Source organism: Ambystoma mexicanum, chromosome 6q (genome assembly GCF_040938575.1).
Source record: "Ambystoma mexicanum isolate Mex_15411 chromosome 6q, UKY_AmexF1_1, whole genome shotgun sequence".
NCBI lineage: Eukaryota > Metazoa > Chordata > Amphibia > Caudata > Ambystomatidae > Ambystoma > Ambystoma mexicanum.
The window spans coordinates 1309626797-1309653147 of NC_090937.1; the positions used below are offsets into that span (position 1 = coordinate 1309626797).

The 26351-nt window shown below is 44.8% G+C and overlaps 1 protein-coding gene across 12 annotated transcripts in view; it reads left to right on the forward strand.

Annotated features, from left to right (window-relative positions):
- The window catches only part of PROM1 (prominin 1), a 922577-nt gene that overhangs the window by 620657 nt on the left and 275569 nt on the right, over window positions 1-26351 (forward strand). The window lies entirely within an intron of this gene.

Sequence of the window (26351 nt, forward strand, 5' to 3'; positions counted from 1 at the left end):
ATGAGTCGATACTTGAGGACCCATCAATGACGATAATGTCCCCCCTTCAACTACTTCTTCTTTTACTAGGGGGTTCCCTTCGTTCCTGTACATGCCATGTTATGTCATGTCCCTTTTTCTGTGTCAGTAAGGCTGTCATTACTTTACAGTCTGAGTGAGAAAACAAATTAAACTTCTCTTTGTAATTGGGTGTAGCCAATACTGGTGCATGTACCAGCTCAATTTTGAGCTCGTCAACATTTTCTCAGCTGTCCATTTTATGCTGCTTTAGTTTTTCTGAGCTTCTTTAAGTACCTGGAGGAGTGGCCTGGTGTATGTCGAGTAATCAAAGACCCATGCTCTGCAGTAATTGCATAGACCCAGGAACTGTTGCATTTCTTTCACTGTCTTAGGTCGGGTTTTTTATGCATTGCGTCAATCCTTTCTGGTGTTATTGTTCTCCCATTTGCTGATGCAATCTGCCCCAAATAAACCACTTCGGTTTGACAGTCATGCAGTTTTTCCTTGTCCTCTGTGTATCCCTTGTCAGTCTGCAACATTAGTAGTGTCACTAAGTCCTCCCTGCACTCATCTTCTGTTGTGCTAAACACTAAAAGGTCATCTACGTATTGTATTACTGTACTCGCTACTTGCAATATTCTCAAATCCATCTGTATTACTCTGTTAAATATGCTGGGTCCCTCACAGTACCCTGGGGCATTCTCATGTGTTCACATCTGGTCCTGCAAAATGTACACGCAGTGAGATACCTGGAGTCTGGGTGCAGGGCAATAGAGAAGAAAGCATTCTTCAAATTCACTACTGTGAAGTAGCATGCCCCTGCTGGGTTGCTACAGAAAATTGTCGCTGAATTTGTAACTAGCAGAAATTCTGCTTGGATGATGTGGGCAAGTATCTTGTATGAATCTCTACGCCCACCCTTTCATTTTTTAATCGGATAGATCGCCTTATTGCATGGTGATATAGATTCTGAATGATACTTTGCTGCCATAAGGCATGCAGTGTCTCGCATATACCCTCATCTGCTTCTTTTGAAAGGGGGTATTGCTTCCCTTATGGCAGCAGTGCTCCTTCCTTTATCTTAATGCGCACTGCTCCCACCCCTTTCAATATCCCACTTCATGGGGTCCTTTGATGCATACATTCTTTAGAACCTTTCCCAAATCCTCCTGCATGTATGTTGGCTCTTTTGTCACCAGTTGTGTCATCTGGGGCACTATTCTTTCATTTATCTGTACTGGACAGGGTATGCATAACTGAAACACTGTCTTCTCCTCCTCTTCATCTTTTGTAGCGAACAACTCTGTGTCTGTTACTCCTGTCAGTGTGGTATTAATTAAGCAATATGACTCGAGCGGCGGGGCATTACCAGAGTTGGTAATGCCCCCCACCGCGTGGGTCATATTGCTATTAGTACCCCGGCCCGCATTATATGCGTGACCGGGGCACTAAAAGCATTTTTTTCTGTCCCGAAAAGCCGCTGCGTTTTGGGACAGAAAAAAAAAAATGAACAAGAAAATGGCCCCCGGCAAAGGGAAAACGGGAGTCCGTTTTCTCTTTCCATGGCGGCCTTCGGGATTGGACGCACTGGGAACACAAGTGTTCCCAGCGTGTCCGCTCCCGAAAAAAAAGAAGCAGAAGGTAAGTGGGGTTGGGAGGGTCGGAGGGAGGGCAAGGGGGAAGAATTTTTTTTTAAAAAAACGTACCTTCATCCCTGCTAGGGGACGATGGAAGCTTCCAGCTGTGTGGAGGCGCAGAGTCTCCACACTGCTGGAGGCTGCCATCGTCCCCCACCAGGGACGCAGGTGCAAGAAGGTAAGTGGGGTGGGGTATGGAGGAGGGAGGGAAAGGAAAAAAAAAAAAAAGCTTACCCGAGTCCCCAGCGGGGGGCGGAGGCAGCCTCTCAGCCGTGGGGAGGCTCGGAGCGGGGATGGCCCCGCTTCGAGCCTCCTCATTGGCTGGGGGGCTGCCACGCCCACCCGCCGAGGACAAGGCAGCTGGAGTCCCGGCCGAGAATCAAAGGATTCCTAGTGCATAGAACTGTGTGGCTATCAATGAAGCCCCCTCTCATTTTAGTGGGCTAATCCTACAGCTGATATGTTTGCAAACTTTTTACTGCGCTGAACTTGCATTATTACCACAACGCCATGCACCAAACATGGCAATGGTGATGGTCTTTTAAGAAAGCATAATGTATTGCAATGGTGGGCTGCCTGTGTCCCTCCAGATGTTTTGACCTACAAGTCTTACAGTCCCTCACCAATGACTATGCTGGCTATGGCTGATGGGATCTGCTGACAAAATGATTACTGCTCTGGGGGATGAGAATCAAAGGATTCTCGGCCGGGTAAGGACCCGGCGAGAGCCAATCAGAATGCGTGTTGCATTCTGCTTGACTCTCGCCGGGTACTAATACACAGTATTGAATGCCACTCCATGTTATCGTCATCTGTCACAACCAGTATAACCATATGTTTTTTCACTACTACTTCCTCTAGGTATAGAAATTTGTGTGTGCTTGTTGTGATGGTTTAGAGGCACTGTGGTCTGAATACAAATTCATTTGATAGTCGAAAAACCTTTCCCTGTATCCCTGGGACCTATGCTAGCAGTACTTGCACTCCATACAAGAACATCTCTGTGTGCATGGATGGTCCCCGAAAAGCCTTGCGTGTCCAACTTCTTGTTGGATAATGAGAAATCCCCTTCTTTTATACAGGAGCTAGTAGCTCCAGTATGTATTAGAAAGGAAAAGTCCATCCATCCTATTTGAATTGCTACCTCAGGCTTCGGGGTCTTCAGTTACTGCTAGGACAGGACACACTCGTACTTCCCGTGGGCACCCCTATTTGGACAACGTATTGATCGAAGATGTGAATGGATTTCCACCCACCACTGTGACCCCAACTGTCTCAATATTGTCACCTTCTCTTGTGCATGTGAATGCGCTGGAGCCTGCAGTATGCTTACGGTACCCTGAAATTCAGCTATCATTCTGGGCAGAGTCTTGTGCCTGCGTTGGTATGACCTGCATCTGTATAGGTTACAGTTGCATCTGTTGTTGCTGTATCATTTGCATTTTTTTGAGGTTGTGTGGATGTCTGCATGTATTGCTGCTGTGGCTGCACTCCTCCTTGCTGTCCTGTTTGTTGAATAAGTGGACATGTTCAGGCATAGTGACCAAAATTTCCGCAAACAAAACACTGTCCTCCTAACCGGGGCCCCATACCCCTATAGCCAAGCCCCCTTCCCCTTGGATAATATTCCGTTCCTGTCTGATATTGTTCCATGTACGGGTTTACTCCCCCTGTATGTGCAAATCCAGACTGCTGTGCATTTATAAATCCGGGCTGCTGTTGCATCTGTTGTACTCCCCATTGTGGGTTATATGGTGCTTATGTATATCCCCCTTGCTGCACTACCACTGTTACTGGAAGCCCCCCCCCCTGTTGAGCGGATGCAACGCTAACTGGTCCCGTGAGCATTGCCCCTTCCATGCTTATTTTGGTGAGTTTTTTATGCAAGTTTATTTTCTGCTTTTACCGTGTTATCTACACCTTCCTTATCTTTTCTTTAACAATAATGTACGATAGTCACCTGTATCTCGGGCCATCCTTTTGCTTCTATCCCTACTACTTTTTCTAGGGAAGCATGCACATCTGCGGGGAGCCCCCTCACTAGAATGTGATAAATAACAGTATTTTATCGTCCCATGATTGTTTATTCTCTTCTGTCTACATTTCTTTTATCTGTATTCTGCAGAGTCCTCTTCTGGCTTCATTTTACATGCTAATATTTATCCCATATCTGACGTAGCTCGATACAGCTCTCTCAGAGCTTTCCACACGTGTGCTCGGTAATTGTCAAAAGGTGCCCTGTCATGTGGGTTGGTGCTTAATTTTAACCTTGTATACCCTGCTTTCTGCCAAATCTTGTCACTTTGTTCCCCTGCCAAAACTGCCAATACATGTTTAATGTCCCCTATGGCCAGTGGGATCCCTGCTGTCTCCTTCTCGAATACATATATCCATTTGCTTGCCCCTGCCATTAGTTAAGGTAAACTGTAAACCAAATGTTCCCGATACATCGTCTGCCAGGGTACGTAATGTACTTCCCCTGTTGTCTTCTGTAGAAGGGGTAACTGAGTTTGTGCTCTGGGCTTAACCCCTCGTTGCAGTCCTTTTTCTACTGCCATGCTTGCTTTGCTGCGTCGAATCTTAGTTCCCCAGTTCCCTGTTTGTTCCTCTCTTTCCTCTTCTTCCCTTTCTTTTCGCCTCCTTCCTCTACTTACACTTGTTAAATTGCAAGGGTCGAATTTGTCAACCCAACTGTCATTGTCACTGCTGTCTTCCAAGTCTGAGGCAGTATTATTACCTTTTTTTGTGTCTGGCTCCTCCTCTTCCATGTCCTGTCCCCAGTTAACAATTTTAAATTGTGTACGTCCTGCTGTCCATCCCTGCTGGTCCTCTCCCTTTCCCTGTTCCTTCCCTTTTTTCTCCATCTCCCTCTCCATTACCTTTTCTGCTTCTCTAAACATTGAAACCAGTTTCTGTTGTGTGCTTTCCTTACTGTCTGCTAAATATTTCTTATTCCCTTTCTCTTTCTTATCCTTCGAACTAGGTTATGGCTCTACCCAGTGGTCGAAGTGAGCGGGAGCGGTCGGGAGCGGTGCTCCTCTACTTTTTAAAATTAAGTTTTACTGTTCCTATACTTTTATTTTAAAAAGAAACCGTTCTGGAATGGTTTTGTTTTAAAATAAAAGTGTAGGAAGAAGTTGAAACTTGCACTTTCAGTGCACTACACTGAACGTTCCCTTAAACGCCACGCGCATGTTTTTGGGGGGTGTTTTGTGTGTGGGAGGGGGTCTGGTGATGGGGTTTGTGGGGAGTGGGTGCAGGCCAGCAGGGAACATAGTTCCACTACTTCTTTTCGTACACTTCGACCACTGGCTCTGCCTTATTTTTCTTTGCCTTCTCCCTGTTTGGAGATGCCCCCTTGGATTTGTATATCCTGCAGCCGGCTTTAATAATGGAAATGATCCATAGGAAGGCGTGCAGCACTAGCTTTCTCCTCTTCCCCTACTCCCTTCTTTTTCTCTACTTTTGTTTCTTCATAAAGTTTCCAGAGACTAAAATGTCCTGTCTCTTTTTAAGCTTTACACCTTTATATGTTGCTGACAAACATGAATACATACTGTCAATTATATCCTTTTGAAATGTTCCCTCTCTGGGCAACTCCTGAAAACACTTTCCCACTGTGTCATTCAACCACTGAAAGTTTAATATTTTATCGCAATAATGGGGCAATTATTTACACACATGATCAAGGGGTGAGTCCATATAATAGGATGACATTATTGCGCCTTTTTCCCAATTTTTAGAGTACTCTCTCCCTCTTTTATTCTTGGCCCCTCTTACTTATGCCCTATGTTAATGTTGCATAGAGTTTGGATGCTCCTCCCTCTGTTCAACCGTGCCCCCTGCATGTGCTACACAGCTCCTCTGATATTTACATATTAGTTCGGCTCTGGAACTTCCGGGATTTCCACAATCACAATAAACATAAAACACAGTAACATCACTTTATCACAACCAACTACTACTGCTTCAACACAACACCAATGCATTTGCCTTTTCTCCTTCTCTTTACAACTTCAGTACTCCTTACCCCATAAATAAAAAAAGACGCAACTATACCAATTGCCTACACTACGCGCAACACTCGTCTAACAAGGTCCGCCACTTACTACGCAACTCTGCTTTATCGCAGAAGTGCCACTACCCACTCACTCCCTATCTGGTAAGTGGATCTAAAATCTATGACAACTACGGCCAATCACCCTCCACCTCTTGAGGGTGCGTCCTATAACCCATAAAAATAATCCTTCCCCCTGCACGTTCATGCACGGGTACACTCACGTATCCTTCTTCGGAGATGCTCGAGTCTTCCCACCCCGGAGTCTTCCTTTAAAGGCCAGTACCCCCTTCTGAGCGCAGGAAGTGTTTCCACCAGGCATACCTTTGTGAACTCGGCGTCTGCATGGCCTCCTCAGTGTAGAGCACTTAGGACTGATCTTCAAATGCTGTCCCGCATTCCTCCGGGTGCACGGCTGGAATTCCCACGTCTGGTCAGGAAAGCTGAACTCCCTGTAGAGGCCTCCAAAAATGTACAGCGGGTTGCCTCAGAACGTACCAATAAAAATTATAAAAGTAATCCAGTTTATTCTGGGCCCAGGCACAGCTAGGAGAGCAAAATTCACACAGAATGCGGAACAGAACTGCATGAAAGGTGCTGTCAAAGATACGCCCCTGAGACAAGAGTTTTTATAATCACACAAACTAATTAGCATCAAACCACATTGCAACATTAGGTCAGTCCTCTATATGAGGCTAATTGGTAGAGCTATGTCATTCCCCTACAGTGGGGACATGAATTATCCTGAAATTATTGGGTCCTGCAAACCTTGCTACACCACCCTCGACCATCTCTGTGATGCCACAGTCCAACCCCCAATTCCCAGATCATTGTGCCAAAACATGTAGACATTTGAGATGACCAGTGGATCTTTGTTCATCTGCCGCCGGTCCTCTACATCCATTTCTCATGGGAATTCAACTGATCATGATACTGCAGGAGCCTTGAACCATTGACAAGTTACCATTTTCATTTTACATCTTAGGAACACTCAAAACCTCATCCCGGGTTCAGATTTGCAAAGGGGCAATTTGAAACCACCATGGGACATTTTTAAACCGTCAGTAGACCAGTTTCATAAACTAATATGCCGAATTATAAAATGATTGTGCATTCACTGCCTTTCCCCTGCACCCATGAGCTTCGCTTCCTCACCTCAAAAGTATCAAAAGCTGTTTGTTTCTTACCGTATGATCCTGGGAACGTGTAGTTTGCAATGTGCTGCCAGCCTCTGCGGCTACTAAGCAAGTTAATAAAATGTGAATTTGTTTCTAGTGAAAAGCATGCTCTGAGACCTGTTTTATAGTGCCGCAGTCTGATGTTAAGCCCTGCATACTTACCTGTAACCAATCTTTATCGCCTATATGTTATTTGCCTGAAACGCGATTGTTTAGGTCATTCTCCAGCCTAGTGCATAGAACTGTGTGGCTATAAATGAAGCCCCCTCTCATTTTAGTGGGCTAATCCTACAGCTGATATGTTTGCAAACTTTTTACTGCGCTGAACTTGCATTTTTACCACAACGCCATGCACCAAACATGGCAATGGTGATGGCCTTTTAAGAAAGCATAATGTATTGCAATGGTGGGCTGCCTGTGTCCCTCCAGATGTTTTGACCTACAAGTCTTACATTCCCTCACCAATGACTATGCTGGCTATGGCTGATGGGATCTGCTGACAAAATGACTACTGCTCTGGGGAATGAGTAGTGGCTAAACGGCTTACTCAGCTCCACACTACTAATAATCCAGCAGTGATCTCAATTAGAAAGGTGAAACGGACACAGCCAGTGAGTTATACCGCCTTAATCCTATGTGGTAGTGCAGGCCAAGGGCACGCTATACTCTTCAGGAGGGGTTGGAGCTGATAACAGAAGTAACTGAAACAACTTTAGTGCAATGGTAAAAAAATAAAAGAATGTCCAGTACAGGTTCTATTAAAATATAGACTGTTAGTTAAAAAGTAAAAGGCAATTAAACTAATTAGAAAAAACGAGAAGTTCCCACTCCTATAACAGAAACCCAGAAAATACATACTTATGTTAAAATGCACTCGGACTAGATGAGCTGGGGTGTTCAGGCTTTTAATTGACACAGCGTTAATGTTCAATGTCTAACAAGGTAGGGAACATTGCTTAAAGGTTACTATGGTCCCAGAATTGGACCTGCGGGACAGTGCATCTTCACAGTACCCTATTTTATTTGTTGGTGTTCAACAGTGTTCAATGTTGAGCCATGCTTTTCGACGATGAGCTAGGGGCATGGCTGCTTGCAGAACTATGCCAATGTCAAGTCAGAGAGCGGTGGACCCGAGCCCAGCAATGCAGTACTGACCGGCAGCAGCATTGGCTTGCAGGTCGAAGACACTGGGGGCAGCACACAATGTCGGGTCAGCAATGCTGGTTGACCCAGTGGCCTCGGGTGAATAGAAGCAGAGATTGGCCTTTGGCAGTGAGAGGGCATGGCTGGTTTGACACAGCGACAGGGTAATTCATTGGCTAGTAGCTCAAAGAAGAAGAAGCTGGTGACCAGGTGGTGGTGTCGAAATGGAGACGCTAGGAAACTTAGCAGGTCCCTGTTGTGGAGATATCAGAGCCTCAGAGTCGGCATTGAGCAAACTCAGAGCTAAGAGGCAGTTGAGTGTCGAGGTCAATGATGACTCTGGCAGTTCCCGTACATCAGCGTGCATGGTGGCGAAGGTACCAAATAGACATTGAGTCAGTTCAGAGATGCACAGAGAGATAGGGATTACTTGCTTGGTTCTGCAGTTGCTAAGAGCCCAATCAAGGGAAGTCTTTCTGTTCTGCACTCTCACTCCATGAAGTTCAGCTGGCACTCACAGGGGATCCTTCGAGTTAGTCCACAGCAGTTAACCGCAAGTGTTCCCAGGATCCCCTGGGAACACTTGGGTTTAACTGGCATCATCCGTGGGACAGAGGGCTACTTTGATGCCTTCAGTCTTCACCTCCCTCGCAGTGGACTTTGGTAGAGACTGTATCTTAAACAGAGATCTAGGTGAATTCTTCTTGTCCTTATGGAAGTCCACAGATGAATCAAAGAATGAGAGGGTGCCCCTCTTTTCCCAAAGGCAAAATGCAATAGGGTATTGCTCCAAATCAAGCCTCCTGCAAGCGGTTTAATCGTTGTTGCTTTAACATGTGTCCCTTGCATAAGGACATCACACGCAGAGTGCCTTGTTTGCAGTACATGGGGGGACAGGAAAAGAACCCTAAGAGAAAGCAAGATGTTCGAACCCTTCTCACGGCCTACTGTTTGTGCCCTCCCTGACTCACACGTGTGAAATGAATAAAACAGACACTCCCTGGGCAGGGAATAAGGCACAAAAGAGCAGGCTGCGAGAGTTCAAGGATAAGTGTATCTAGATCTCTGAGAGCGCTCTGACCACATCAAGGTTACAACACATTTATATAGTACATCTACATCTTTAACATATGATGCTACGTTGGACCTGGATTGGTCAGCCGTGGTGGTGTCTTGGGTGTGGGCATCATCTCTTCCTCCAGGTTGGTTACTTGGTTGGCGGGAGGATTGACGTCAGACATTTGTGCTCCGGATGGGTGAAGGTCAGGTCGCTGTGAAACACGGTGGTCACTATCTAAGCTAAGAAAATACATTCTGAGCACTGCATGCACTAAATAATAGTTGATCAAAAGACTCTCAGTAGTGTATCATGTCGTTATACAAATCACTCAAGGGTTTATATCATCTACACATTTGGGTTATACAGGTCACAGGTTTAAGGGCCTTGACCACTATAATACTGTCATTGAACTATAGGGTTAGTCTCACAAGGTCTCAGGTATGTGGCACTTGTTAGTATTAGGCACGATATACTGCAACAGGGGTCTAATGTTAGTTGGGGGTCTGTTGGGTGGGCTTCATAGCATGGTTGGCAGTCTGGCACATGAAAGGGATGCCTTGCAAGGGCACAGTGTTAGAATGGCAATAGGTTTCAACTGGCGAGGGTAAGAGGGCAAGGACACTTTTGTGGAGATCAACGAGCTATGTGCTTGGCTCATGTTGGTTCACATGCGGGACAGTGATCTCAGAGGAAAAGGGATGTGTTACATTTATTATTTGTTGCAAGCATCCCCGGCCTCAGCGTGAGAATGGAGCTGCAGAGATTTCCAGTTGGAGTGGGGACGAGGGTGGGGGCCATGTGCTCCGAGATACAGCGGCGGGCAAAAGGGAGAGATGCATTTTGTACTATCGCAGTGAGGCCTGGCTACCAAGATGGAGTCGAAAGGGGGTACAAAAAATGGATGCCCTGTGTCCTGCTCGGTGGTCCCATCTACGCGAATGTAACCAAAAGTTATTATCGCATAAGGGCAAGGGGCGTACCCACCACTGGAGGCACTTGGTCTAAGTTTTGTACTGAGAAGTGATGGTAGAGAGGGGGCCATTGGCCCCTCCCTCCCACACATTACCTTCCCTCTGTGGCTTCTCTGGCCCCACCTCCTTCCCATGCCTGTTGGCTTAAAACGGATTCCAGTGATCAGCATGTTGTGTGAGATTGGTTTTGTTATCTCAGTGCCACCTCTGTAGCCCCCTTTCCAAGCAGATGTCTTGGGGGAAATTTCGATGCCATCGGGGGAAGATGTTACCATTCCTGCTGGAGAAAGTAAGGTGCAGCATCCTGGTTATTGTTCCAGAGTTATTGCAGAGACAGTCAGCCCAAACACCAATAAACTTCACAGAGCCGACAATGGTGTGATATTAAATTGCTGTGGATGGATAATTGTGCGTTCTTATAGGTCACAATGCCACAACCATAGCATGACTTACATTTAAAATTGTCATGCCACCAGACTAATGCATACATTTATCATAATTTCAATCAAAGGTGCAGAAGATTAAAAAGCCAACTGTGCCTGCAGGATCTGGCTTTTCAGCAGCAGTCCGGAATTAACATTTAACCTTTGAACCTGCTCTGTAACAAGCAGAGCTGGGGCAAAGGGCACCTGTATGTCTCAGCAAAGGCACTTGTGTGCACTATCATTTTGGTATCAAAGATTTATGGAATGCGGTCTGGTGAGCAGGCCTCCCTTTGCTGTTCTGAGTGTGGGACAGGAGGGAGAATTAGGAAAGATTTGTATTTTTGTTGTTTTCTGATCTAATCAAATGGGACTCCCATGGGTGTAATTTTAGGGGGGGGAACAGGGGTGTTTGTCCTCCCTAACTTTCATGGCACACAATTTTGTCCCCATTCATTTTGCTGGGGCACCTTTTCTTCAGATGTCATGTCCCCACCAACATTTTCAGCAAAGTTACTCCACTGGGGACTCCAAGCATGTCTGCGAACTGTTTGGTGCCCCAGACCTGATTTTGGGTTTGATATGTCTTTAAATGTCCCTCCCTGGATGAACTCGTTTTCTGGGGCAGGGGGAGCACTGGTTAGCCCTTAAATCTAGGCAGTGGAAGGGGGGTCCCCCTTTTAAGTCTATTGTATCACTACTATTTCCCTTCTTTTAAGTACAATGGTGCTGGGAAACTTTTTTGGACTATGAGGAGACTACATTTTTGAGTAAACTGCACAGAGGAGATAACTCACATATGCACTTACACACAAACAGTTCTGTTCTGTGCAATTGTAAGGCTATGCAATACAAAATGCAAACATTAGGTGTAAAATGCAGGCAAAATCACCTTAACGCATTCTTTTTGCACTCCCCAGTGCACGTGGATATAATGCTACCTGCTATTTACGCATGGCAGGCAGCATTTATCATAGATTCCTATGGAATCAGCCTGCTTTTTGCAGGTTTAAAAATCTGCCAGATGCCATAGAAATCCATTGATGTTTTGCCAGCATGAAAATACCATTCTGGCATAAAGCCAAGGGGGTTGTGGTGGCGGAGGAGAAAACTGATCTGGAAACAACTCCCGTTCTGTGGCCTCCTCCACCTTCAAAAACACAAATATGCCTTGGCGTGCAAAAGAAGTTCTTTAGAAAGGCATAACTCCTCTCTCTTTAACACCTTGTAGTATGTTCCAGGGACTTGGAACCTGAGCCCTTCGGTATTTTTCCCATGGTAAGTGAAGCCCAGACAGCACTGTGGCAGTTCTTTCTACCTTTTTTGACTGCACTATTGCGCACTTTTTTATTTTGTACTTCATGGCAGTTATTTGTGTCCTAAAGTGCTCAAAATGATGTCTTGTTGTTCAAGCCCTGTCTTTTTGCTTCACTGATCTTTTTGACATCTTCCTCCTGGGCGGGCTTAGGGTGTGGCTTTATATGGACATCCTCTTCACTGGCTCTGGCTAGGGCCCGGGAAGTAGCCCCTTTGTGTGAACGGAACTGGCTTGGACATCTGCAGATGTCCCCATAACATATTCCAAACTTTGAGTGAGTTGTGGGTGTACCGCGGCTGGCTGTCCGTGAGCGGACTGCTGATTAGAAGTTTGAATGTAGCAGGTACCCTGACAGACAGGCTGATGTTGCTCAGCCTAGGATTCTGCATATTAGCACAGGATCTCAATTCATTTTTCAGTCGCCCACTTGAACCAAGATCTAAAGATTAAAAGGCTACAGAGGGATGCAGAAGGACTGTTGCTGGGACCACAATTGAGCAAGCCATGCACCACAAGCAAAGCTTTGCATTTCAATTTCCGGAGGAGACTTTTCACGGTGCCTCCCTCCCTTCCACCGGTGGGCCTAACCAGTCTTGTGACCGTCATCCCAAGATCACACACCTGGAGCTCCGAGAAGTAATGGTGCTGTATCTGGAACCATGGTGCTGTTGCTGTCATTGTGCGCAGTATTGTGCTGCAAATTGTGCCGTGCATCTTCCTCATGAGTCTGTGACATCTCTGCTCTGCTGCTGACCTTTACCAAGAAGGGGTGTCCTGTTGGAAATTAGGGGAATATCTTGGTTACCTTGCTATGGGTTTAGTTAGTACAAATGGATTTTCCACACCATTAATCATTAAGTCGTAAGTCAAGAGAGATTTTATTAATTCGTTTGTTTGAAGCGTGGGCTCATGGTCCCAGTAGTGGTCAGCTGACTCGTGTTTCGACCCGTGGGTCTTTTTCAAGGCTATTTGCGAATGTTGATTGCCCGCTATGGGTTCCTGAGGTGGGTTACCACGGATGCCTTGACGCCGCCATTTATTCCTGAATTAGGTGCACATGAGGAGCCCAGTAGTTACTATCAAGACTGACCATCCAACTCACCTCCGGACCCCATAGGGGGCAATCAACATTCGCAAATAGCCTTGAAAAAGACCCACGGGTCGAAACACGTGTCGGCTGACCACTACTGGGACCATGAGCCCACGCATCAAACGAACTAATTAATAAAATCCCTCTTGCACTTACCACTTAATGATTAATGGTGTGGAAAATCCATTTGTACTAACAAAACCCATAGCGAAGTAACCAGAATATTCCCTTAATTTACTACAAAGGTGGTGTGGGCTCCACCTCAAAAGAACACATACTGTGACCTTGCACCAAGGAAAAGGTCAACACAACAAGCAACAGAGCTTAGAAATGAAGGTTCCATACCTAGAGCCTCAATACCGAGTGTCCTGTTGGAGCCTGTGTGTTATGGTCCTTTATCCTTTTGCCTGCAGATATCACTCTAACTGCTCAATGTGCCTGAGGTTTCCTGGGGTCCTCCAATGCCATGGGAGTCATTGTGTTTTAGAGGCCTTCCTCCAACTTCAGTACAGCTAGGTGGCCATCAATTTTCCAAAAGGTTGTCGATTGAGACCAGAACCAATGACTCGCGAGACCCAGCTGGCATAACTGTCATCTGAACGCGAGCCGGCTGCTGAGCCCACTGGATCTCCATAGAGGGAGCCAACAGGAAGAAGTTGTCCCCAACAACCCTAATTTACCTGCGTTTGTGGTTTGCCTTGATCAAAGTTCAAGGTTCTTGGTTGCTTAACTGTTTTGATGCCCACTTGTTCCTCATTCATTCAAATGGGTGTAAAGTCTGTTCTTGCAGCTACCAATGTCATCTTTTTGTGGTGGAACCTGAGTCTGGGCATCCTGTTTGGGGTCCCCATAGATGACTGGTATAAGCAGCTGCGGTTTCCCTACTTAGGAGACCTGACTTTGTAAACTTAGGAAATATTGCATTGACTCTAGTACTACCCCTGCTCTGAACCCCATTTTTCTATGAGAGAAGTGTGACTAACTTTGAAAAGTAGCTCATACCTGCTTACATACCTTCAACATTGGTGAATACTGTTCCTAGGATAGCCTTGAACACAGTACGTTTAGTACTGTCTGAACTAGTACTGAGTGTACTAGTATTGGTAGTGTTGCTATTGAAACTGTGCAAATTCGAAATGTGAATTAATGTAGAGGTCAATGCGAGTGACTGCTACGCTGTAAAATATTATGCTCTGTAACAAAATGCTTTATGAAGTATTGATGTTAACCACTTAAATATTTAAACTCCTGTAAAAAAAAAAAGAAACTGCATTCTAATGTGTGTTGTTTGTCATATATTGGATACCAAACAGATTATTTGAGTATATTTTATTACCTTGTACCTACATTTGACAATGCATATGTGTTGATAAATAGAATATTTGTGTACTTACCTGTGTGGACAATCTACTGTTTGATAAGCTCATGTGTTTTTAATTGTACTTTACACCAAATCTCTGATCATTTTAATGTATGCCAAGGTGCTCCGATCTGTAGCTCTCCAGATGTTTTGGATTACAACTTCCATCCACCCATTAGAGACCATACGATTTATAGTCCAAAACATCTGGAGAACCAATTAAGCCGGCCCCTGATCTAATCTTTACAGCTCAGCATTGTTACAAAGTCAAAGTTTGGTTAAACATTTGTGTGAAACCTTTCCAGGTCAACTAAGGTTGGCTTTCTACCAGTACTGGTGGTTCTCAGCAGCTTTCAACAACTTTCTCATTCAAAGTTTTAACTGAAGCACCATTCGTATTCCCCCTTAGCAAATAGACTCGTCACAAAACCCAACTATGTAGACATACTGAAAAAAAAGCATTTGTATTTACTTGGAACACTCTGAAGCCTCCTGGCTCCACACAACATCCACCAATGCAGAGATGACATGCAGCTCTATGTCAACATATCCTCTATCGAAGACATCCCGAGGCTCAAGGCCTGCCTCATATTGATCCGGTTCACGATGTCCAGTGCCTACCTGAACCTCAAACCCTTCAAAACCAAATTCCTGCTACTGACCAACAACACCAAGCATCCTGATATGGCTATCCACTATGAACCATATGGTGTTACATCCCAGATGACCGTCTGCTCCAAGCCCCTTGGGTTCGACATCAACAGGCACCTCTCCTTCAAGGAGCACATAGTGAAGAAGACACAAACGGCTTTCCCTCTGGAGTAAAATCATTCCCTTCAACCAACACAACCACTTCAGAAATGCTGTCCAAGCCTTGGTCCCTCTCCCACCTGTATGGCGGCAATGCCTTCCTGGATGGCCTTCTGACAACTGCCCTTGAACCCCTGGGATGTGTCTTACATGATGCAGCATGACTCGACAAAGGACTCTGCAAAGTCAGTCATTTCCACCTGTCCCTCAACAAACTGCACTGAATCCACTACCAGCACATATCCTCTTCAAATCCTGCTCCATCATTTACAAGGCTGTTGTCCTGAAGCCCCCAAGCTACCTCTCTGAGAAACTGCACATCTCTGGAGGCCTACGATACACCAGAAATAATGACATGTGCAGACCTGAACTCAGTCAATGCAGTCAATGCAGGAAGGAAAAAACCAGAAGACCGGGCTTCTCTATCTACGCCCCCAGACACTGGAACCTCCTCCCCATCAACATGAGACTTGCCCCCACGCTTATACGTTTCATGAAGCAATCTAAGACTTTCCTCTTCAAGGAATGGTCCCTCTCTAACAACTCTCCATACACCCGGCCCACTCTCCCTTCCTGTCATGAGAATAGGTGAACTGTTCTCTCCCGTTTCCTCCCCTGGTTGCTTGTAGATTCCTTAAAGGCATGGTCTAGTAAACATTTTTATTGTCCCTACGGGTCGGCCATGTTTTTTTAAGCCTAAGTGGCTCGATTTTAGAAAACTTTCCTATGAACCTTACCTGAGTTTTCGTCCATAAAACGCACGCGAAAACAAGCACAAGGGAGCCGCCATTTTCTGATAATCCTATCTTTTCCCCGATGGCCCTGGCTGACCTGCTTTTGCGGCACTAAATCAATTCCCCCGCCCCTGAGCCTGACATTATCAAAACATTCATATTCCCCGCCTCTCTCCGTGACGTTACTGTGCTGCGTAGGCAAACGCGCCCAGACGTCTTCTGCGCGACTCCACACAGAACCCGGAAACCAACACAGATCAACTCACAACACAGCACGCCACAATTCGGAATATGAAACTGTACTTTAAAATGAAACAGCAACACGGTACATTTGGTAAAGTACATTTATTTGACATTAAATGTTTAGAGAATATTCAGCAATTGCCATATGAACTCCGAAAGCCATTTATTTTCTTTTATCTGTATCCATGGCACAGTCGCAATGTTCGGTGGCAATGGATCACTGCTCTGCACAGAAACGTCCAAAATTCCATATCTGTGCTTCTCTAACACAGCAACAATAAGGCCTTTCACAAAGTCGAACTGCATTTCATCATAGACTGGTTTGATCACCCATTGCTTACTTCGTTTTGAAAACACCTTATTGTAGCGAGGCATCCTTACTTTACCCCTAGTTCTAGATTGTTCACGTCCCACATTGCTGTTATGGGCCAAGACCGCTAGTAGAGTGCAATGTTTCATGCCCCGAAGGCTAAAATGCAAGCGCTTTGGCCTGTACTTTAGGCACATATTGTGGAACACCTCCAAAATCTCCTGTGTGACAGAATTCTGTCAGTCCTCTCAAATCTCTTGATAGAGTTTTGTCGAAAACAATCTTCTCAATAGCTTTGTGTGTCGGTGAATATGGAATCAACCACTTCTTCTTCTGTGCCTCCTCTGGGGACAAAGGGCCATGTTCACATTGGTGGAAATGTTCATTTGCTGTCCAGCGGTGAATGTTGGTACAGTGGTGCATCAGTGACTGCCATTTTTCAAGTAGTATTTACACTGACCCCTCACAAGTTTTTGAGCTCCACCAAAGATGGTTGGTGATAGAATGTGACCACTGCAAAATACTTTCAAAACCTTTTTTTTCCCTGCAGCCGAGATTTTCTTATTGATTGATTTACAAGATGCCATACGTCAAATTGATGTTTAATATGTGGGAACTGCTCTCTCATTGTCTTGGCAATTGAAACGTGTGAATCCGTTGCTATGAGGTCGATGTTCATTCCCCTTGATTGTAGATATTACACTGATTTTATAAATCCTAGTTTCTCCATGGCCACTGACGATGTACATTGTGTTACCTGCACGACCACCCAACTCACAATTTTCTTACTATCCATGTCCTGAAAGTGGTAGGTGCAGTACTTGGCAGAAAATCCAGGGCTGTCGCACTGTCCATCGCTGGCTAGCCTGAATCGTTTGCCTTCGAATGTACTTGCTAGAGACAATTGTTCAATTTTCCAAGCATCACTAATGGCCGGAAACAGATAATCACATTGGTATATGTAGTACAGCGCTTTAGAAATGAAATGGAGTCCCACAAACTGAAAGAAAGCCTCTAACTTTCTAAAACTGGAGCCACTAAAAAGTGATGCAGCCGCACACTGTAGATTGCCTGCTGGCAGTTTCCCCAGCATCGGTTGTGCAGACCATGAGAACCTATGATTTAATCTACAGGCGGCATTTATTTTGACGTTACTGCCTTTTATTTGACGAGTCACATTAATCAATGGCTTCCCACATACTTTCCCTCTAATGGAATGCACACATTTCAGCATACTTATAATTTCCATCAAACAACTGTCGAATACAATGTATTTGCTCTCTTTCATTAGACTGTCATCCTGCGTCAACGTTGTTTCGGCCTGTGACATTGTGGAGATTTCAACACATTGGAAAGTAATATCGCTGATATCAAGTTCTGATGCGTCTATGGATGCTGCGGCTGGTTCATTCTCTGTCATTTCGACATCTATTACTTCAACATTGATGGGAGAACACAACAATGTCGACAGGTTTTTTGGTGGCAAATTTTTGGCGGGTGTAGATTGTGTAAATTGATCTGCAACTACTTCAGAGCTATCTTCAATACATTCAATAACATCTTCTTGTGGTGGTGCGGTCGCACTGTAGCTATGGTCCAATGCAACTTTGCTCTAGTCTCCAAACACAGTTAATTCATGTTCTGGCCATTGGACATGAGCATCTCGAGCCTGAACACGCCTCGCCTCAATTAATAGTTCCTCCATAGTGTACACGGTCTGGCAAGCCACATCTCTCATTCGCTTCACTGTTTGTGTGTGTATAGTTCTGACACCCATGGGTAACTGGAGGAGAGATTGGAAAAGGGATGTTCAGTTTAAACGCAAGATGGAGTGTAGTAGAATTGACTGGAAAAAAACATAAAATAGTCCCCAGCACAAACATTTTTTTAAAGTTATGAACTGTTTGTAACTAACCTTTTTTTGTTTTTTTTTCTTTGCAACTTTTTTGACTCGACCTTCAACATCTGCACGCTGTAGCTCCGATTCGTTTCCGCATGTCCTCCCTTCCTCTTGCGCTGCAACGACTATATTTTCTGTATCCGCATAGACAGCACGGAATGAGGCTCCATCGTCTCCCTGAAACAAAGTACTTTCATTACTATGTATCAAAATATTGTTAGCATAAAACACACGTGAGGACGAACACACAGGTACATCTCAATAGCCAAACACGCTTTAAACATTATGTGCAACAATCAAACGACAAGTATTCGACCAGTGATGATCTATTTCGATGGAACTGTCAGTATCCATACCTCTGGCTCTGCATGGACTGCCAGGAATGGTTGTATTGGAGAGGAGGCATCCGCATCTCCCTGAAACACAGTACTTGCATTAGTATGCTTTTCAATATTGGAAACACAACACACACTTGGGGTCGACGGCACAGGTACATAAAAATAGATAACCACAAATAATGCATTGTCCAAAAGAATCAAGCTAAATCCAAATATGATCACATTTCATCGACTTATTTCAACAATTCCTTTACATCTGCATCATCTAAATGAGATGTTGTGATTGTGGTCGAAGCTCCGTCGTCTCCCTGAAACACAGTACTTGGATTAGTATGGTTTTCAATATTGGAAACATAACACACACTTGGGGTCGAACGCACAGGTACATATAAAGAGATAACCGCAAATGATGCATTGTCCAAAAGAATCAAGGAAAATCTAAATATGATCACATTTCATCGACTTATTTCTCCGATTTATTTACATCTGCATCATCTAAATTGGATGTTGTGATTGTAGTGGAAGCTTCGTCGTCTCCCTGAAACACAGCACTTGCGTTAATAGGGAATAAAGTATAGCAAATGGAATCACGTTATATGATCACGCATGATGGAGCTGTCATTATCCATACCTCGTGCTGCTGAAGAATATCTATGGATGTTGCAAATGTAGTGCGCACTTCCGAAAGCTGTTGCGCCGATTCGTATACGCATGGTCCCGCTTCCACTTCCCCTGGAATTACTTGAATGTCAGGCTCTGCATCAAGTGCAGGGGTTGACGCTCCATCAACTGCCTGAAACATAGTACTTGCATTAGTGAGGATTACAATAGTGAAAACATAACACACACCTGGGGTCGACAGCACAGGTACATATCAACGGCTAACCACGAATGAAACATTGTGTAGAACAATCAAACGACAAGAATTCCAGCTCTGATGATGACGCTCGATGGAGCTGTCAGTATCCATACCTCCATCTGTTGAACATCTAGAAATGTTGTAGATGTGGCGGTCGCTTCAGCATCTCCCTGAAAGACAGTACTTGCATTAGTATGGATAACACTCATTATAACTGAAAACAAACACCAGTGGACGATAACTAAGGTGTATATCAATTGGAAAGCACTAACCAAACATTCGGTAAAATGATTACACGATAAAATAAAAATATTACTTGACATGCATAAAACAGGTCTGTAGCGGATTAGCCTAGTAAGATTACCTGATACGCGCTAGAAGTGGTTGATAACTGCGACCACGTCAAGGATGTAGAATGTTCTTGCTTCAGATTCAAGGGATAGTCAAGAAGTTGTAAAGGTAAATTAATGATTGATAATGAAATGCCAATATTAAAAATAGCCATGTAAGGCGACAGAATACTTGTAAAATGCTCAATACAGCACAGTTCCCTGTTCCCATATATATACATTGCGTTTGTAGGTTATGAAATCGAAAAAGAATATATTGGTAAATGTCATTATTCAAAAAACTATATACTCATATCAATATCGAAATTATTACAAGGGATAGAACACCTACAATATCAATTAATCCGTTCAGATACCTACACACTACCGGAAGGCCTAAAGCTAAATCCGGACACTTGACTCACCGGTGGCGGAATGTGGACGAATAGAGTGGGAATAGCGTTTTCGAGCAATTTCCGTGTCGTTCGCCGTTTATTCTTCTTTGTTACCCAAGATGTTGTGTACATGTCCAAGGAAAAGTGCCGGCTGCAGATGCGGTATCAATCACCCCTCTTGTCCTGTAAGACTTGTTGGACTCTACTTTCCGGCTCATCCAGTGGATATCCGCAATGTCTGACCCATTCTCTTATTCGATCAACAGTTTTCGGGAATACATGCATTGTAGTGCCTTCAGATTTAGCATGGGTCTTCGAAGGGCAACCGCTAATCGAACAGGCAGGCATTGTTGATAAATCTGAAAAGTAAATATCGACATTATTATACAATCTTCAAGAATAAAGATTTGATACAAAAGTAAATGAATCATACAATGATCAATGCAAGGTTTGTTTTGGTCGCAGGAACTATAACAGTTCATTATGTGCGGCTTAGTATTTGCATAAGTTGCAGAAATGTATAAATGATGTGACTAAAAACTGAACATGTGACTCATCCCTTGGATGTTCTGTATTGCACAAGAAGGAAACATGCTTACATTATAGACTGGACCCCCGAAGGATGCAATTCGATGACAATAGACAAAGATGAAAATAAATAGATCTATTGATAGCATAGCAATGGAAACTCAAGTCAATAGCAATGAGACCAATGAACCTAGCACTATTGTGTACTCAACTCGCAAATAGATAGAAATTTAAAAATCTGCGAAATATGACTAGGATACATGGCCTTACCTTGACCAACAAACAGTTGGATTCAGCAAGCAGAGCAGTAAGTTGCAGGAGAATAGGTGGGTGGCCACAGGTAGCACACTGATGGGTTTGCTCTAAGCGGTCACAGAAGTTCACAGATAGCACGACGACGAGCAGATTAGCATAGATCTCAGTGGTTGCCAGGTAACACGTTCAGGAATTGACTTGCAAAGCACAAAGATGTTCTCATGAGACATATCAAGTGGTTTATAAAGTATTAGAAACAGGGGTGTGTTTGTGAATGAATGACGTATGTATGTCGTGGTCTTAGGGGGGCGGCCTGCTTCAAGGGGAGGCCTGGCTGGAGACACGGGGTCTGAGGAGGCCATGTGACCGATGGCCCCTTGTCGTGGGACACCTTTTGAAGTGTACATGTAGTTTGGCACCTTGGCCTTTCGCGCCCCTGACAGCCCCCCATGCCAGCGCGCATCCACTGGCGCGAACCGCCTTTGATAGAGGGGGGTGGGATGGAGGGGCCTGGGGCGTGCACATAAGGCACAGGAAGACTGCTGAATGGAGACACACTTATGTGGATTGGAGGGGGCGGCCTGCTTCAAGGGGAGGCCTGGCTGGAGACACGGGGTCTGCGGAGGCCATGTGACCGATGTCCCCTTGGCGTGGGACACCTTTTGAAGTGCACATGTAGTTTGGCACCTTGGCCTTTCGCGCCCCTGACAGCCCCCCATGCCAGCGCGCACCCACCGGCGCGAACCGCCTTTGATAGAGGGGGGTGGGATGGATGGGCCTGGGGCGTGCAGATAAGGCACATGAAGACTGCTGAATGGAGACACACTTATGTGGATTGCAGGGGGGCGGCCTGCTTCAAGGGGAGGGCTGGCTGGAGACACGGGGTCAGAGGAGGCCATGTGACCGATGGCCCCTTGGCGTGGGACACCTTTTGAAGTGCACATGTAGTTTGGCACCTTGGCCTTTCGCGCCCCTGACAGCCCCCCATAACAGCGCACATACACCGGCGTGAACCGCCTTTGATAGAGGGGGGTGGGATGGATGGGCCTGGGGCGTGCAGATAAGGCACAGGAAGACTGCTGAATGGAGACACACTTATGTGGATTGCAGGGGGGCGGCCTGCTTCAAGGGGAGGCCTGGCTGGAGACACGGGGTCTGAGGAGGCCATGTGAACGATGGCCCCTTGGCGTGGGATACTTTTTGAAGTGTACATGTAGTTTGGCACCTTGGCCTTTCGCACCTCTGACAGCCCCCCATGCCAGCGCGCATCCACTGGCGCGAACCGCCTTTATATCAGTATATCGTTGCTTATCAATAACAAATGCCACATACCGGAGATTCTTGTTAGCACAGACCCACACTTCAACCGGTGTATTATAGTGGTCAAGACCCTAAGGCCTGTATAATCCAATGGTAATTGTTAGTATAGACATATGTGTGACTTTTATAGAGACATAACCCACTGAAAGACTTTGAACAAGTGTTATTTAGTGCATGCATTATCGAGAATATGTTATGTTAGCTTAGATTGATAGTGACCACCCTGCTTCACAGCGACCAGACCTTCACCCATTCGGAGCACACATGTCTGACGTCCATCCTTGAATGGAGACACACTTGATTCATTTAAAAAATCGAAACAACCGTTGTTAAAATATATGTGGTGTTTTATTTTGTATCTTATTTTCATGACACAAAAATGCAAGACTTTAAAGATTATACAGGTCAGGTTGCAGCACAGCGAGAGAAAATCCCCTGTACTGACTGCTGTCACTCCGGAACGTTTCTCTATTGGCACGAACGGCACAGGCGGGTATCACTCTTCGAACGCGGTGTCCAAGCCTCCCGTGTAGCCACCATGTAAAGGAACAATAGGCCACCAGCCTGTACCACCTGTGAAAAGGAATGAAACAAACTGTTTTTAAATGACCAAGATAAGTTTAATAAACGTTTGTTGTCAATGACAATTCTTGTAACTAATGGCATTCTGCACGGACAAATGCTATCTAGACAATGCACTCTATTGAACGACTTACATGCGTTACAATGATATGTAGATGTAATTTTGGATATAGTAGAAGAACATGAAATAGGAGTGGTATGACAAGCAGAGTATACTTACTCGTTACTCGGATTACGAGGACGAACAGTTGCGCGAAGTTCGTGCATAAGCACCATCATTATTCTCAACACGGCCGTGTGAGGCAGGCTGCCCTGAAGTCTGGTAGCTCGGTGATGCATTGCGGTCGTGGCTCGCCTTCCGAAATGCATGCCAGGCATCCCGAGTTTTCTCGGCAGCAGCAGTTTTCGTCCTTAGTTGGCATTAGCTCGCACCGATTGCATGTGCACCAGGTGGAGACGCCGTCCATTCGACTAGGCCCAGGCTCTTCATCTGTTGATTCGTCCTGCCAACTGACGTCCGAATCCCCATCGTTTTCGCATGCTTTCCAGTAGTTCCTCCTCGGTATACTCGAGCTCGTACATGTAGGGCATTATTGTAGCCATTGTGTGGTAAACAAAGTAAAATAATTTACCGAGATGGTACAGGTGTTCACATGGGCTACAAGCGGAGAAGGTAGCTGACCAGAGCACTGAAACCAGTCACAGAATACTCAAAGTAACACAGAGAGAGGAATGGAATCGAAAATCTGCTGCTGTGTGTTGTGAAACGGTCTTTTTATACTTATTGAGGAAAGAGGCGTCCTGCCATTTCCATGGCGACACGTCATTAGCTGAAGCGCAGCGAATGTTGACACGAGACGTGCTTTGGCGTTGGGAAATGGGCGGTACGAGTCTGCTGATGACAGGCTCAGGGGCGGGGGAATTGATTTAGTGCCGCAAAAGCAGGTCAGCCAGGGCGATGGGGGAAAAGATAGGATTATCAGAAAATGGCGGCTCCCTGGTGCTTGTTTTCGCGTGCGTTTAATGGACGAAAACTCGGGTAAGGTCCGTAGGAAAGTTTTCTAAAATCGAGCCACTTAGGCTTAAAAAAACATGGCCGACCCGTAGGGACCATAACATTTTTTACTAGACCATGCCTTTAATGCCTAATTGCCTGCCCTCCCCCTCTCCCATTGTTAGCTCCCTACTCTCTCCTGCTCAGAAACATGTACCAAGCGCCAACATCCTCATGGGGGACTCTTGTTTTAATCCCACTGGGACAGCCTTTTATGCCTGCAGCAATCATTTGCACAAAGGCCTCCGTTGAAGCAAGAGTTAATACATTGATTCATTCACTCATGATTCATCCATCCATTAATTCATTGAAGCTAAGGGGCAGAGAGTTCATAGAAATCTGTTTGCTAGCATTTTGTATCACTTCCTTGTCCCATGCAGGAGGACCAGTACTGTTTTAAAATCTGTGCCGAGCATATCAATCTATGACAGATGTATGCTCCAAAAGAAAGTCATTACTTACCTGAAGCAGCAGTTGTGCCTTTTAAGAACTGTTGTAAATTGATTTCTGATGCACCCGACCACAGCAAGAAATAGAGGGTTGAAAATAGAACATTACATCCAAATCACATATCACCCCAGAAATACCAAATGTTACCAAACAAAATAAGGTCACCTTCCCACAATTTTCACTTTCTCAAACATTAAAACTTACAAAAGATACTAAAATGCAAAATTGTTGGCAATGCTAACTCATGTTTTCCTTTGATATGAGTCTAACATAGTTTACAAGGGTCAACTTGTACTTAAAACAGACGAGATCTTTTCCATGGAAACCCTTATGTTCGATCGTCAAGAGCTTTAATTGATCACCTGCGATAAGAAACATAAACCACTGTTAGAATGGGGTTTGTGTTGGAACCCATCAACATTTCAGTGCAAGGAGATAGATTTTGAGTGCAGTTCACTGATAAGGCTGTTGCAACAATGTCAGTTGTGAGATGCCAAAAACGGAGAATCCCGCATGGATTAGAACCTTTTGAATGTAACTTGTAAGCTCTATACCCTGTATATTTTGTAACTTTGTACGTTTCGCATTATCCTACCTGCTGCGCCCTTCTACCCACGGGTCTGGAGCGCATTAGAAATAAATAAACAAACAAACAAACAAACAAATCATAATAAGAGACGTTATATTCGTGGGCAATTCCGTTGCATTTCAGCACTATGAGGTAACTGGTTAGCACTTGATCCAAGCTGAATTAAAAGCCTGTATCTGGGACTTCATTATTCGGTTTATTTTTCTATAATTTGAGTTTCCCTGACAAGTAAAATCAGCCTGTTCTTTTCTTGAATTGAGATATTAAATGTTAAGTGTTGTGTGGACACAGAGGCTCATTACAAGTACGGCGGTGCGGTAAAACATCGGCAGTAATGTGGTGGTAATTCATTTACTGCCATTTTACCGCACTGCCGTACTGCAGGTTTGACTGTGAGGATTTTCCCGCCAAAAAGGAGCAAAACCATCAGAATTTACCTCCAGCTGTAATTCCACCAAAATCTACAGGCTACCACCACGTGTAATCCAGAGCTAAATTCGCCAGAACAAGTGGCGGTAACGGTAATTCCGTTTGGTGTTATCCCGGTGGATTTACCGCCAAACTTGTAATGAGGCTTACTGTTTCCTTCTCAGTTTTAAGAGAAAGATAATTAATGAAAAGTGTTATTCGAAATATCACATAACACCATTTTAACAATGCATGCATGCATGTTTTTTCTTTCTAATTGAGAAAATAATGCTGGACTGTCATCGCCAGGTTAGGGCACCTGGCGTACCCTTTGTTGACTACTAATCTCTTCTATGTTTTTATCCCTGTTTGTGGACCTCGCTTGCATTTCTAAGCAGCTCTTCCCTGTAAGTTTGGCAAAGGTGCACGCAGTATGTAGAACATGTCTGTGACATACTGTGTCTTTCATTTGCCTCAGATGCCAGAAAAGTCACATTTCTTGAACTGTAGATGTTTTTGTTTTCATCATTTAAAATGTGCCAGTGCACCCCTCCCCCCCTCTTCCCCCCCGGAAATGTAGCATCTCTATTCGTGTCAGGTGATTAGAGTGTCTTGCTTTGCACAGTGTTCATTACACTTGTGCATATGTAATACATGGCGGATTATATATTTATTTAAATCACTCTAAAAATGAAGCCTTCAGAACAACATATCCCAGAAATAAACCCGAGGCCATATTATCTAACATTTTAACCAGTGCTAAAAATGTAGCAAATACTTTTTGTTACTTGTCTGTTAGGGAATGGAGGAAACAGGAATTGTCCCCATCCAGATTATCTAAAAACGTCCGATTTGGGGCTGGGGGCGGGGGTGGATTGGTGGTGTGAGGGGATTTGGGCGTTTTTTTCTATTACGTTTTCTGAATACGGGAGAACTCATGTGTTTACTACTTTTCTTTTTATGTTATGCAGCAAACAGTAAAAAAGAAAGCGTGCTTCATGTTTGCCCTGC